Source organism: Procambarus clarkii, chromosome 28 (assembly GCF_040958095.1).
Source record: "Procambarus clarkii isolate CNS0578487 chromosome 28, FALCON_Pclarkii_2.0, whole genome shotgun sequence".
Taxonomy (NCBI): domain Eukaryota; kingdom Metazoa; phylum Arthropoda; class Malacostraca; order Decapoda; family Cambaridae; genus Procambarus; species Procambarus clarkii.
In genome coordinates, this window is record NC_091177.1 from 680001 (window position 1) to 692380 (window position 12380).

General features: G+C 43.1%; 1 protein-coding gene across 4 annotated transcripts in view; it reads right to left on the bottom strand.

Moving 5' to 3' along the window:
* The window catches only part of LOC123754903 (uncharacterized), a 265794-nt gene extending 261185 nt beyond the window's left edge, over nt 1-4609 (bottom strand). For 2 of the 4 annotated variants that reach the window (XM_069332768.1, XM_045737236.2), the window contains exon 1: nt 4257-4609. The gene's annotated coding sequence lies outside the window, so the exon portion shown is untranslated. The remainder of the gene's footprint in view (nt 1-4256) is intronic. The other 2 variants (XM_069332770.1, XM_069332769.1) reach the window with 1 other exon arrangement.
* Nucleotides 4610-12380: the final 7771 nt, after the last annotated feature.

Genomic DNA, 12380 nt, shown 5'->3' on the forward strand with positions numbered 1-12380 from the left:
GCCTAAGGAATATCTAGCAAGAAAATGTCCTGCAAACTAGTAAAAAAGAGAGACACAGAGACAAAGAGAGTGTGTGTGTGTGTTAGAGAGTGTGTGTGTGTGTCAGAGAGAGAGAGAGAGAGAGAGAGAGAGAGAGAGAGAGAGAGAGAGAGAGAGAGAGAGAGAGAGAGAGAGAGAGAGAGAGAGAGAGAGAGAGAGAGAGAGTGTCAGAGAGAGAGAGAGAGAGAGTGTCAGAGAGAGATAGTGTGTGTGTCAGAGAGAGATAGTGTGTGTGTCAGAGAGAGAGAGAGTGTGTGTCAGAGAGAGAGAGTGTGTCAGAGAGAGAGAGTGTGTCAGAGAGAGAGAGAGAGAGAGAGAGAGAGAGAGAGAGAGAGAGAGAGAGAGAGAGAGAGAGAGAGAGAGAGTGTCAGAGAGAGAGAGTGTGTCAGAGAGAGAGTGTGTGTGTCAGAGAGAGAGAGAGAGAGAGAGAGAGGGTGTCAGAGAGAGAGAGAGAGAGAGAGTGTGTCAGAGAGAGAGAGTGTGTCAGAGAGAGTCAGAGGGGGTGAATAATTACTGGGAAAAAAGGAGGAAGGCGGAGAATGAGCACAGGGAGTCTAATGTCAGGATTATGCTGACACGGGATCAAGTCACCTTACTGAGGGAGAGGGGTGTTAGTGGGGTGTTGGTGATGGGGAGGGTGTTGGTGATGGGGAGGACGAAGAGATGGGTTTTGAGGCGGGGGAGCAAGAACCGAAGGCTGTTGTGAGGAGAAGGGGCGGGAAAGACGAGTGTTGGAGATGGGGTGGCAGAGGTAAAGGGTGCTGGGGAGGTAAAAAGGAGTGTGTGTTGGTATGGGGAGGTAGAAGGGAAGGGTGCAAAGTTGTTGGGAGGATGGAAGGGTGCTGAGGAGGTGGTGGGAGGCGGCTGGGGTGGATGGGGGTGGGAGAGTGCTGGGGAGGGGGTGGGAGAGTGCTGGGGAGGGGGTGGGAGAGTGCTGGGGAGGGGGTGGGAGGGTGCTGGGGAGGGGGTGGGGTGGGAGGGGGTAATATTGAGCCCGCTGGATTTTCATACGCGATGGACCAAGACTTCAGCGATGAGTCATATCTTGGAAGGAGTAGGCGGGGGGGAGGGAGAGAGAGGGAGGGAGAGAGGGAGGGAGAGAGGGAGGGAGAGGAGGGAGGTGGGGAGGGGATGGTTGACAATGTGGGGGTGTTGGAGTTAAGAAAAGGATGAGGGAGGGTACACAGACCATATCTTGAGATGATTTCGGGGCTTTTTAGTGTCCCCGCGGCCCGGTCCTCGACCAGGCCTCCACCCCCAGGAAGCAGCCCGTGACAGCTGACTAACACTCAGGTACCTATTTTACTGCTAGGTAACAGGGGCATAGGGTGAAAGAAACTCTGCCCATTGTTTCTCGCCGGCGCCTGGGATCGAACCCAGGACCACAGGATCACAAGTCCAGCGTGCTGTCCGCTCGGCCGACCGGCTCCCATGTACTAATGGTTAAAACAAAAACAAACAAAAAGGAGCTGAAGCACGCTCTCGCACACGCGCGCACACAAGTTGAGAGGCGGGACCAAAGAGCAGAAGCTCAACCCCGCAACCACAACTAGGTGAGTACAAAGGTTGGGGAGAGCCTCGAGGCTGAGTGGACAGAGCTCTGGGGTCGTAGTCCTACGGGTTCGATCCCCGGCAGAGGCACAAACAAATGGGCAGAGTTTCTTTCACCCTGATGCAGCTGTTCACCTAGCAGTAAATAGGTACCTGGTAGTTAGACAGCTGTTACGGGCTGCTTCCTGGGGATGTGTATGTGTGTGTAAGAGAAATATATGCAAGACATAATAGAAGAAAAATAAATTGGTTATAAAGGCGGGGTCCAAGAGCTAATAGATCGATTCTGCAGATACAAATAGTAAATACAAAACAGTAAATACACACACACAAATCATACCCAAGAAAATTAAATTATCATTATCGTCATCATACTACCAATACCAGTATTACCAATGAAAAAATCACGTCAATATGATTTTTTTGGTACAGAATTATTAATATTATATTTATGTAAATTATTATTATCTTCATAGTCATTATTATTGTCAATAACATTGGCATTATCTGGGTATTATCTTGCCCACCTTCACGTTCTCTCCCCCTTGATGCCCTTGGCATATATCCTGCCACACCTGGCCTGCCTGCCCAGTACCTTGACATTTTCCAGGATTAACAAAGAGCACCAGAGCTCAGCCTGACGCAGGGGGCAACTGTTCCAATTCTTTCTGTGGTAATTTCTAATGTTGAGGTTATAAAAAGTTCACATATATCCTCGTGTGTGTGTGTGTGTGTGTGTGTGTGTGTGTGTGTGTGTGTGTGTGTGTGTGTGTGTGTGTGTGTGTGTGTGTGTGTGTGTATGCTCGTTAATTGTACTTTCAGGAACGAGCATCAGTTCTTGGATCCCGCCTTTTTAGCCGTGGGTTGTCTAATGTAGTGAAGTATAGTGTATGAGGACAGATCTGGTGTGCATTACAAGCGAGCAAAGATTGCGGGGCTGAAGGGGAAAGAAGAGAAGGGGTGTGGAGAAGGGGGGATAGGGAAGACGAGAGGGGGTGGAGAGAGAGGAGAAGAGGGGGTGGAGGGAGGGGGAAAAAGAAAGGAGAGGGGTGGAGGGAGGGGGAAAAAGAAAGGAGAGGGGTGGAGGGAGGGGGAAAAAGAAAGGAGAGGGGTGGAGGGAGGTGAAAAAAGAGAGGAGAGGAGTGGAGGGAGGGGAAGAGGAGTAATAAAGGAAGAGGGTGAGGGAAGATGGGAAAATGTGGTGAGAGGGGAAAAGAGGAGGGAGGGAGAATCTGGGCTGGGGGGAGACACCCACTATCGTGACACCATCGAGAACCCCAGGTTTCAGAAGGTGGAGAGTAGCACTACATAAGTGTTTTTTTTTACTTTCATTCAGAACTAACAAGAAATTTTATCAAACCTATACATAACCTAATCTAACATAACATGAAGAACATGAAATGATTCATGTTCCTAATGCAATAGATTGCTGTTAGAAAACAACCAATCTAAAGACATACCTGAAAATAACGAAAATCATTCGGCCTGTTAGGCAAATCGGATCCTGCATACTAGACCAAGTAGTGCAGTTCTGTCTTAGGCACGTCGTGTGTGTGTGTGTAAAAAAAAAAATATTATATATATATATATATATATATATATATATATATACATATATATATATATATATATTTTTTTTTTTTTTATTAGTGACTGGGCAGATCAGCTAAAGTGTGTAAAAGAGTAAAGATTGAGAACGTGCGCCTTTCAGGTGCGCAGAATGAGAAAAATCATATGAAAAACGTGTTAGTACGCTCAAAAGTAAGTCCATGCGAGTAGGATGCGTGGGAGGTGGTTGGATCGGTATCTGGTGGAGGCGGCGTTGAAGTCACCGCGCTGGACTGGTAGGCAAGCAGGCGGGTGTACTGGTCAACATGCGGGCGGTTGTATTGGTCGGCAAGAGGATGTACCATTAGGGAGGGGAGCTTTCCTTGGTATTACAGTGTGCGGTGCGGTACGAGAGTTGGATAGTTGGATGAGTTAAATGGGTGTGAATAGCCGCCAGCGAATGGAGGAGGAAATATTTCCAGCTGAAGTGTTATGAGATGCGAGTTTATTTGAATAAATTATATTCGTAAGGAAATATTAATTAGGTTGAAAACACACACACACACACACACACACACACACACACACACACACACACAAGGCACGCTACATAACTATTGTTAAATTAACAGCTAATAGCTAATTCGAAGACCTAATAGCTCGATTCTGCAAGCACAAATAATAAACACACACACACCCACACAGTCACACACACACATTGGGGGCCTCGTGGCTGAGTCGACAGTGCTTGGGAGTCCTAATAGCAATGGTTCGATTCCCAGTGGAGGCGAAGAAATGGGCAGTTTCTTTCACCCTGATGTTCCTGTTCACCTAGCAGTAAATATGTACTTGGGAGTTAGCTGCTACTGACTGCTTCCTGGGGATGTGTGTGCGTGTGTGTGTGTGTGTGTATAATATATGTATTATACACATGAGAAAATAGATTAGTTAGAAAGGTGGGGTCCAAGAGCTAATAACTCAATTCTGCCGTCACAAATTGTAAATTACACACACACATATATAATGCGCTCTACACAAATAATGTTGAATTAACATAAATTAATATGCATCATATAAAAGAGATCTTAAAAGAATTATTCATCCATTTTTTTACTTACCTTTGAAGTTACTGTAGCTCAGTTGACACTGAGTCTCTCCGGTGTACAGCTTGGGGATTCAGCACGCACGCACACAAACGCACACACACGCACGCACGCATGCACGCACACACACACACACACACACACACACACAAGGCTGAGGACCTCAGTGAGCACCGCAGGGCGCTTTTCCTCTACAAAATCGTAATGCGACCAACACAAGCCCAATGCGAGGATTTTTTTCAGCGCAAATCAGTTAACAAATCTTTATCACACTTTCGTTTTTAAGTATATTGCGTAGGAGAACGAGTTGCTGAATATATGGACATGACAACCTCTCCCTCTCACGTCCAAGCCTGCACTGACTTGTGTTACCTGCGGCCTGCCCCGCACACCCCCGTCAACCTCTCCACCCCCCTCAACTCAGGTGCCAAGTAGCCTTTTCCTCATGGAAAACCCCCCTTCCCATGGACACACCTGCAATACATGTTTGTTGTGGTGTGAGTGTGTGTAGATTTAAACCAATGATTCACACCAGATGTTCCATATACTGTAGATACAAAAGTGGGGCGTATATGTGTTTTAGAAGCCGATGTGTATAGTAAAAGTTTGTTAAACTTATTCCACACTTGGGAGATTTAAACTGGAACCCACATAGTGAGCTTACAGTGACGCCAAATCTCTCGCGTTTATGGTACTCTTAACCGTTGCCGCGTCTACGACAAAGTAGAGAGCGACGAACTTAAATGAATATATATTATATGTATTTCATACACTAATGATTAATCCCTTTACGAATACCTTATTTATAACAGGAAAAGTTAGTTTCTCGCAATATTCACTAAAAAATATTTAAAATTTCTTGTTGTAGAATAAATGATCGAAGCCGCCCACACAAACAGTCACAACTCACAACAGAAAAAGAAATGACCTTTTGGTACAAACAGACAGACACGACGCCCTTTTAGATAGCACATAATACAGCCCGATATGTGCCAAGGAAATTCCCATTTATGTCACTTGTATAAAGAGCAGAATAGATGAGATCGGGGCGTGTGTTGGCTGGTATTAATTTAAATGACATGACTGTAGCCAGATTGTTCGGCTTCCATTTCTATATATTGCTTTCGCTAGTGTGTGTGTGTGTGTGTGTGTGTGTGTGTGTGTGTGTGTGTGTGTGTGTGTGTGTGTGTGTGTGTGTGTGTGTGTGTGTGTATATGTGTGTGTGTGTGAATGTGTTTTTGTCTGCAGGCTCGAGTTGTTTGCTCTTGGACCCCGCCTTTCTAGCCGTCGGATGCCGTTTCCGAACTGGAAACTCAGATGAGTCACAGAGATGTTAGGAAGTTTTCTTTTAGCGTGAGAGTAGTAGAAAAATGGAATGCACTTGGGGAACAGGTTGTGGAAGCAAATACTATTCATACTTTTAAAACTAGGTATGATAGGGAAATGGGACAGGAGGCATTGCTGTAAACAACCGATAGCTAGAAAGGCGGGATCCAAGAGTCAATGCTCGATCCTGCAAGCACATATAGGTGAGTACATATAGGTGAGTACACACACACACACACACACATGCACACGCACACACACATGCACACGCACACACACATGCACACGCACACACACGCATACGCACACACACACACACACACACACACACACACACACACACACACACACACACACACACACACACACACACACACACACACACACACTCACACACACACACACACACACTACGTCACCCAGAAGTGCCAGGAAGCTGCACACAGGTTTATCCCGGCCCAAAAGGATATCAATGAAAAAAAACAGAAAAATCCATGGTTCAACCAGGAATGTAAGGTAGCGAAGCATTTGAGTACAAGAACATGGGGAAACTACAGGAATAACAGAACGTCAGAAAGCAGGGTGAGATACCAGAGGGCAAGAAAGGAGTACCTCAGAGTGAGGAGAGAAGCAGAGAGACAGTATGAAAATGACATCACGAGTAAAGCCAAAATCCAACCAAAACTGTTCGACAGCCACATCAGGAGGAAAACAGCTATGAAGGAACAGGTGATGAAACTGATAAAAGGGAGAACAAATACACAGAGAATGACTAGGGGGTATGTGAAGAACTCAACAAGGGATTCCAGGAGGTCTTCACAATAGTGCAAGGAGAAGCCCGTGTACTATATGAGGAGGCAAAGTAAGCAGCCTTGGAGGAATTTCAGCTCACCGGTGAAAAAGTCAAAAGGAATCTGCTTGAGCTGAATATGACAAAGGCTGTTGTGCTTGACAGAATCTCTCCATATATATTAAAAGAGAGTGCAGAAGCACTAAGCGTGCCACTCTTTATGGTGTACTAGAAAGCTTAATAGAATTCTATGACCAAGCAACAAAAATTAGGCAAGAAAAAAGAAGGGTGGGCAGACTGCATTTTCTTGGACTGTCAGAAAGCCTTTGACACAGTACCCCATAAAAGTCTATTACAAAAGTTGGAGAAACAGGCAGGAGTAAAATAAAAAGTGCTCCAGTTGATAAGGGAGTATCTAAGCAACAGGAAACAGCGAGAAACTGTGAGGGCCGGGGGAGCCATCAGAGTGGTGAGATGTCACCCAGCAGAGTACAACAACAGTGGAAAAAGCTTGAAGTTGCCCAAAACAATGCTATGAGAGCTGCCCTGGGAGCCCCCATGTGGACCAGGCTTGAAACTCTAAGACTGGAAACGGGTTTGCCCTCTCTACAAGAAAGAATATCACAAAGAACAGCTACAATTATCAGTAAGATAATTATTTCTCCTGATCCAATCCCAGTACGGCAGGCCTTGGTTGGTGGACTTGACCAAAACAATGGAAACTCTTGGGCTGCAAGAGCAGGAAATGTCCTAAACAGACTACTTTAAAAAGCATGATTCTTGATAGAGAGGGTGATCAACCACACCCAAATTACACTTCTTCCGCGCCGTGGGAAGAACCTACTTTCAAAATAGTAATAGAAAGTCTCCCAATGAAAAAGGCTGCCTATGATCCAACAATCCTAAGGCGCATAATAGAAAAACAAATGAGTGGCAAGAGTGGCACGCAATGCCATAAAGAGTGGCATTGCAGTAGCAGGAGCCACCCACATCTTCACAGACGGATCGGTGGACACAGAATATGAGAGTGCTGGCGCTGCTCTTTGCACAGCCAGCGTACAGGCATACTGGAGACTGGGAGGACCATTATCATCAACCCAAACTGAGCTGTTTGCCATACAACAGGCATTCGCATATGTGATTGCACAAAACACTCAAAATGCAATCATACACACAGACTCAAAAGCTGCACTTCAAATACTAGGGCAAAAACAGTGGAAAGATAACGTGGACATAATTACCACCATTTTGTATCTTGGAGCAGTCACTAAAGGCAAAGGACTCAACATAACCTTAAACTGGATCCCATCCCATATTGGAATCCCATTAAATGAGAAAGCCGATGAAATTGCTAAATTGGCAACTCGTCATCCAGTGATACATAAAACAATTCAACCCAGCCTAGAGAACATAAAAAACATCATCACCAAAAAACTCTCACACTTCAATAAAGCCCATCTACATCAGAGTAGCTGAAGGTGCGCCCTCTGCAATATGGTATCTTCAGGCAACCAAATTAGAAAGATTAAATATCCCAAAAGGAATCCACAGGGAAATAGCAGTTAGGTTATATAGACTACGTCTAGGTTACAGATGCAACTGGGAGATTGGTGAACTCCGACAGAGAAAATGCATCTTCTGCCAAACTGTGACAGAAAAGCCATTACTTACCTATCTTCTGGAATGTGAAGCAACCAACGCCCTTAGAAGAGCTTTAAGAGTCCCTGAATCTTGCAGTAACCACCCTGAAGCCATCAACACATCCATTCTCCTGGTCAAAAAAAGTGTCCAGCAGCTGGACACCCTCATAAAGACTGTCAAGCAGTATCCTCCCCCGCAATTGCAGCTTGTCGATTAAATGCGACCTCAGAATATTGAAAAGAATTACTGAACAAAAATTGTATCACTTACGGCTATTCATGCCCGTACCACCTCTTGGGTGGCTTAATCTACATCAATCAATCAGCAGAGTCCCACAGGGCTCTGTACTTGGACCCATCCTGTTTCTAATATATGTAAACGATCATCCAGAGGGTATAGACTCATTCCTCTCAATATTTGCTGATGATGCAAAAATTATGAGAAAAATCAAGACAGACGAAGATAGACAAAGACTACAGGACGACCTGGACAAACTGGAGGAATGGTCTTGAAAATGGCTACTAAAGTTTAGCTTAGGAAAGTGTAAAGTAATGAAATTATTCGAAGAAATTAGGAGGCTGAACATATAGTACCATCTGGAAGGTGAAATCCTGCAAGAGTCAAATAGAGGGTGAAAATATTTGACAATGACAGTTTTCCAGGGTTATCCCTGGAAGACAGAAAAGTAAGGGAAGACATGATCACCACCTACAAAATTCTCACGGGAACTGACACGGAGGCCAAAGATCTGGAGGTTCATATCACACCGATCCTGTCTGCAAAAGCCCGCATCAAAAGGATATCATCAGCGGCATATGCTAGATTGGCCAATATAAAAGCGAGTACGGAATCGTTCAGGATCTTGTATACCACTTATGTCAGACCAATCTTGGAGTATGCAGCTTCAGTCTGGAGTCCATAACTATTTAAACACAAGACAAAATTAGAGAAGATTCAGAGGTATGCCACCAGACTAGTCCCAGAACTGAGAGGTATGAGCTACGAGGAAATGCTACGGGTGCTAAGCCTCACGTCCCTGAAAGACAAAAGAGTAAGGGGAGATATGATCACCACCTACTAAATTCTCAGGGGAATTGACAAGGTAGACAAAGACAAAATATTTAGCATGGGTGGAACACGAACAAGGGGACTCAGGTGGAAACATAGAACCCAGATGAGCCACAGAGACATTAGAAAGAATTTTGTCAGTGTCAGAGTAGTTAACAAATGGAATGCATTAGGCAGTGATGTGGTGGAGGCTGACTCCATACACAGTTTCAAATGTAGACTTGATATAGACCAATAGACTCCAAAATCTGCACACCAGTTGATTAACTCAGCCCCCGCAAGCACAACTAGGTGAGTATAACTAAGTGAGTACACACATCCCCAGGATGTAGCCCACTCCACAACACCCGTTTTTCATGTTAAGCTGGGAATCGAAGGCTGGTACGCGGATTGTGAATCGCTGACGTTATTCGCTCGGCCGCGAAACTGAAATTAAAAATTATATTGGAATCAGTTAATTGAGATATAAATATACACAAACTAATGAGGCACCTCCAGATATTCTCACCCTGATCAATACAACGTATTCATATATAATTTACACACATCACAATCGACATATAACTGTACATTTTGGGTGATAAACATACACATTTCCTCCAGTACACAGACAATATTATACCAAACGTACACACAAATACATACAAAAACTTCAGTAACTAAATACAAATACATAGGAATAAATAATAATAATATTACTACTACTACTACTACTACTACTACTACTACTAATAATAATAATAATAATAATAATAATAATAATAATAATAATAATAATAATAATAATATAGGATAAAAACCTACACTTGTGTATTTGTGAAATTGAGGTAAGGAATTTACACCTAGTCTTTCGCACTTCCTTGAGTGCTTTGTCAAGGTCTGAGTGTGTGATAAAGCACTCGCTCTCGCACTCGTGTGATAACTTGCACTCTGATAGTAGAGTCTATGATAGAGTAAGTAATCCCTCCAGCATTTCCCAATTACAAAGTAATTGTTTACTGTGTGCAGTTTACTGTGGGAAAAAGAAGCTAATAATGAACTCCCCTTTTTGGGTTGCCTTGCAGGTAGAAGCAACGATCAGTTTACATTCCGTACAAACAAAAACAAGACACATACAAACTCATATATTCAGTTTTTTCTCATATCATTCTAATTCAGTTAAGCAAAGTGTCCTCACCGGTCTTTATATAGGAGGTTATAGGATTTGTGACCCGTCGTACCTAGGAGCTGAACTTAAATACTTATATAAGAGTTTTTTAGATTTAGGTTATCCCTCGTTGTTCACTGTAAAAGCACACAGTAAAGCTAAAGGCATCCTTAACATTAAAGCTGAGAGACGCCCTTGGAAGCCTGATAAGAAAATGGGTTTGAAATTGCCATATAACCCTCTTTCCCTCTTTTATGTTAACTGACCCGTAACGTACCGGATAAAAATTATAAAATAGTTTTCAATTACCCACATACAATTATGGAAAGGATTAAGAATAGAGTAGGATTGATTGATTGTTGCCGCCGGAAGCGGTTAGTTTACTGTGCACCCCATACTCATCCTGTGAGCGGTAGCGCAAAAAAGGATTACAGAGGGCACAAAAGATTTTTATCAGACCTCAACAGAGATTATTACATTAACAATTTCATCTATTATTCACACCTTATAATTACAGTGTCAGCTAGTTACAGAGAATGTTATATTTTAAGAGCTATATATTTATAGTAAATCATTATACATTAATGGTAGGTCTTATCGATAATACATAATTGTTTGAGCAATGGAGATATTACAGAGTCGAAGGGAAGCTACTGTTTATTATTATTAGTCTTCACAATACACTACTTGTTTCTTAATCTCATATGTCGTTTATCTACTGGAAGCGAAATATGTAACATATGCTAGATTGCAGTTAATTGTGCAAGGATTTCAGGTATTTTATCCCTAATAATAAGATAGGTTGCCATATCATACAACGTGAGTTTAGATTAATCTCTAAATGGCTCAATTTTACTACGTCCACACACTTTTCACTTTACTTCATCTAGATCCCTATACAAGCCGAGCTGCCAGAGATACTTGTAGCCAAGTCTTATTCGGGCTGTGGCAACGTTTGTTAGCCTGCTGATGTTACTTGCCCCATACACATGTTTTACTTCACACATTTCATTATAGTGAATAACGGGCCTGCTGGTTCCAGTTTGCACTGTTCTGCTTTCTTCAAATTCATCCAAGAGTTCTCGTCTAATTCGTCTCGTTCCTTTTAAGGGACCTCTTTGATAACTCAAGATTCCGTTCAACACTCTTTATTTACTGCAACCTTAGCAAGGGCGTCAACTTCATCATGGTCCAGCAGGCCAATGTGAGAAGGAATCCATAACATTTTGATATTTACCCCTTTATTAAGTATGCTTATATATCTATGTCTGGCTTCGGAGACAAGCACGAAGGAGAGGATAAAAATCTGGGAGGAGTTTTTATATTACCTTGTAGAGATTGTGATGAAGTCTATGGGGGGGGGGGGGGGGAGGGACAGGGCGTAAACTGGAGATTAGAAATGAAGAACATAAGAAAGGGTGTAGAATCATGACTGGTAACAGTGCTGTAACAAACAATAGTTGGGAAAAGGATCACAATATTTATTTTTAAGAAATGTGAAATAATCTATAAAAGTAATAATATTAGATCTAGTAGGGTAGTGGAAGGGTTTAGTTGGTAACAAAAGCTCTACTTCGGAGGATAGCTTTACTAGGAAAATGGTTCTGAGTAAATTAAAATTAGATCTAACAAATAGATGAATGAAAGCAGTTTCATTAGCCACGTTCCTTGGGGTATGGAGAAGGTTACGAGGGATAACATCCAGATGAACACCTCTATTAATAACAACTCCAGTTCTCAGACTAGCAGGATTACAGAAAGGACACCTGACCATATTCCCGTAGAAGGCATTACCGCAGGTACACCGTCAGTCGGGGTTAGAGGTGACCTGGTCAGGCGGTCAAGAAGGATAAGAGGACTGAACTCAGGATAGTAACCTCTTACGGGCTATTCATGCTCGTGCCACCTCTTGGGTGACTTAATCTTCATCAGTCGGTAGCAGTCTCATTAGACGTTGAGATGCAAGTTGAAACTGAAATTGAAATAAGTTTATTGAGGTAAAATACACACAAAGGGATGAGGTAGCTCCAGCTATTCTCACCCCGTTCAGTACATCGTGTTAATACATACATAGACACACATCACAAGCAATAAACATATTACCAAACATTCTGAGAGATAAACATATACATTTCCTCCTTTACACAAGTAGTATGGTATCAGACGT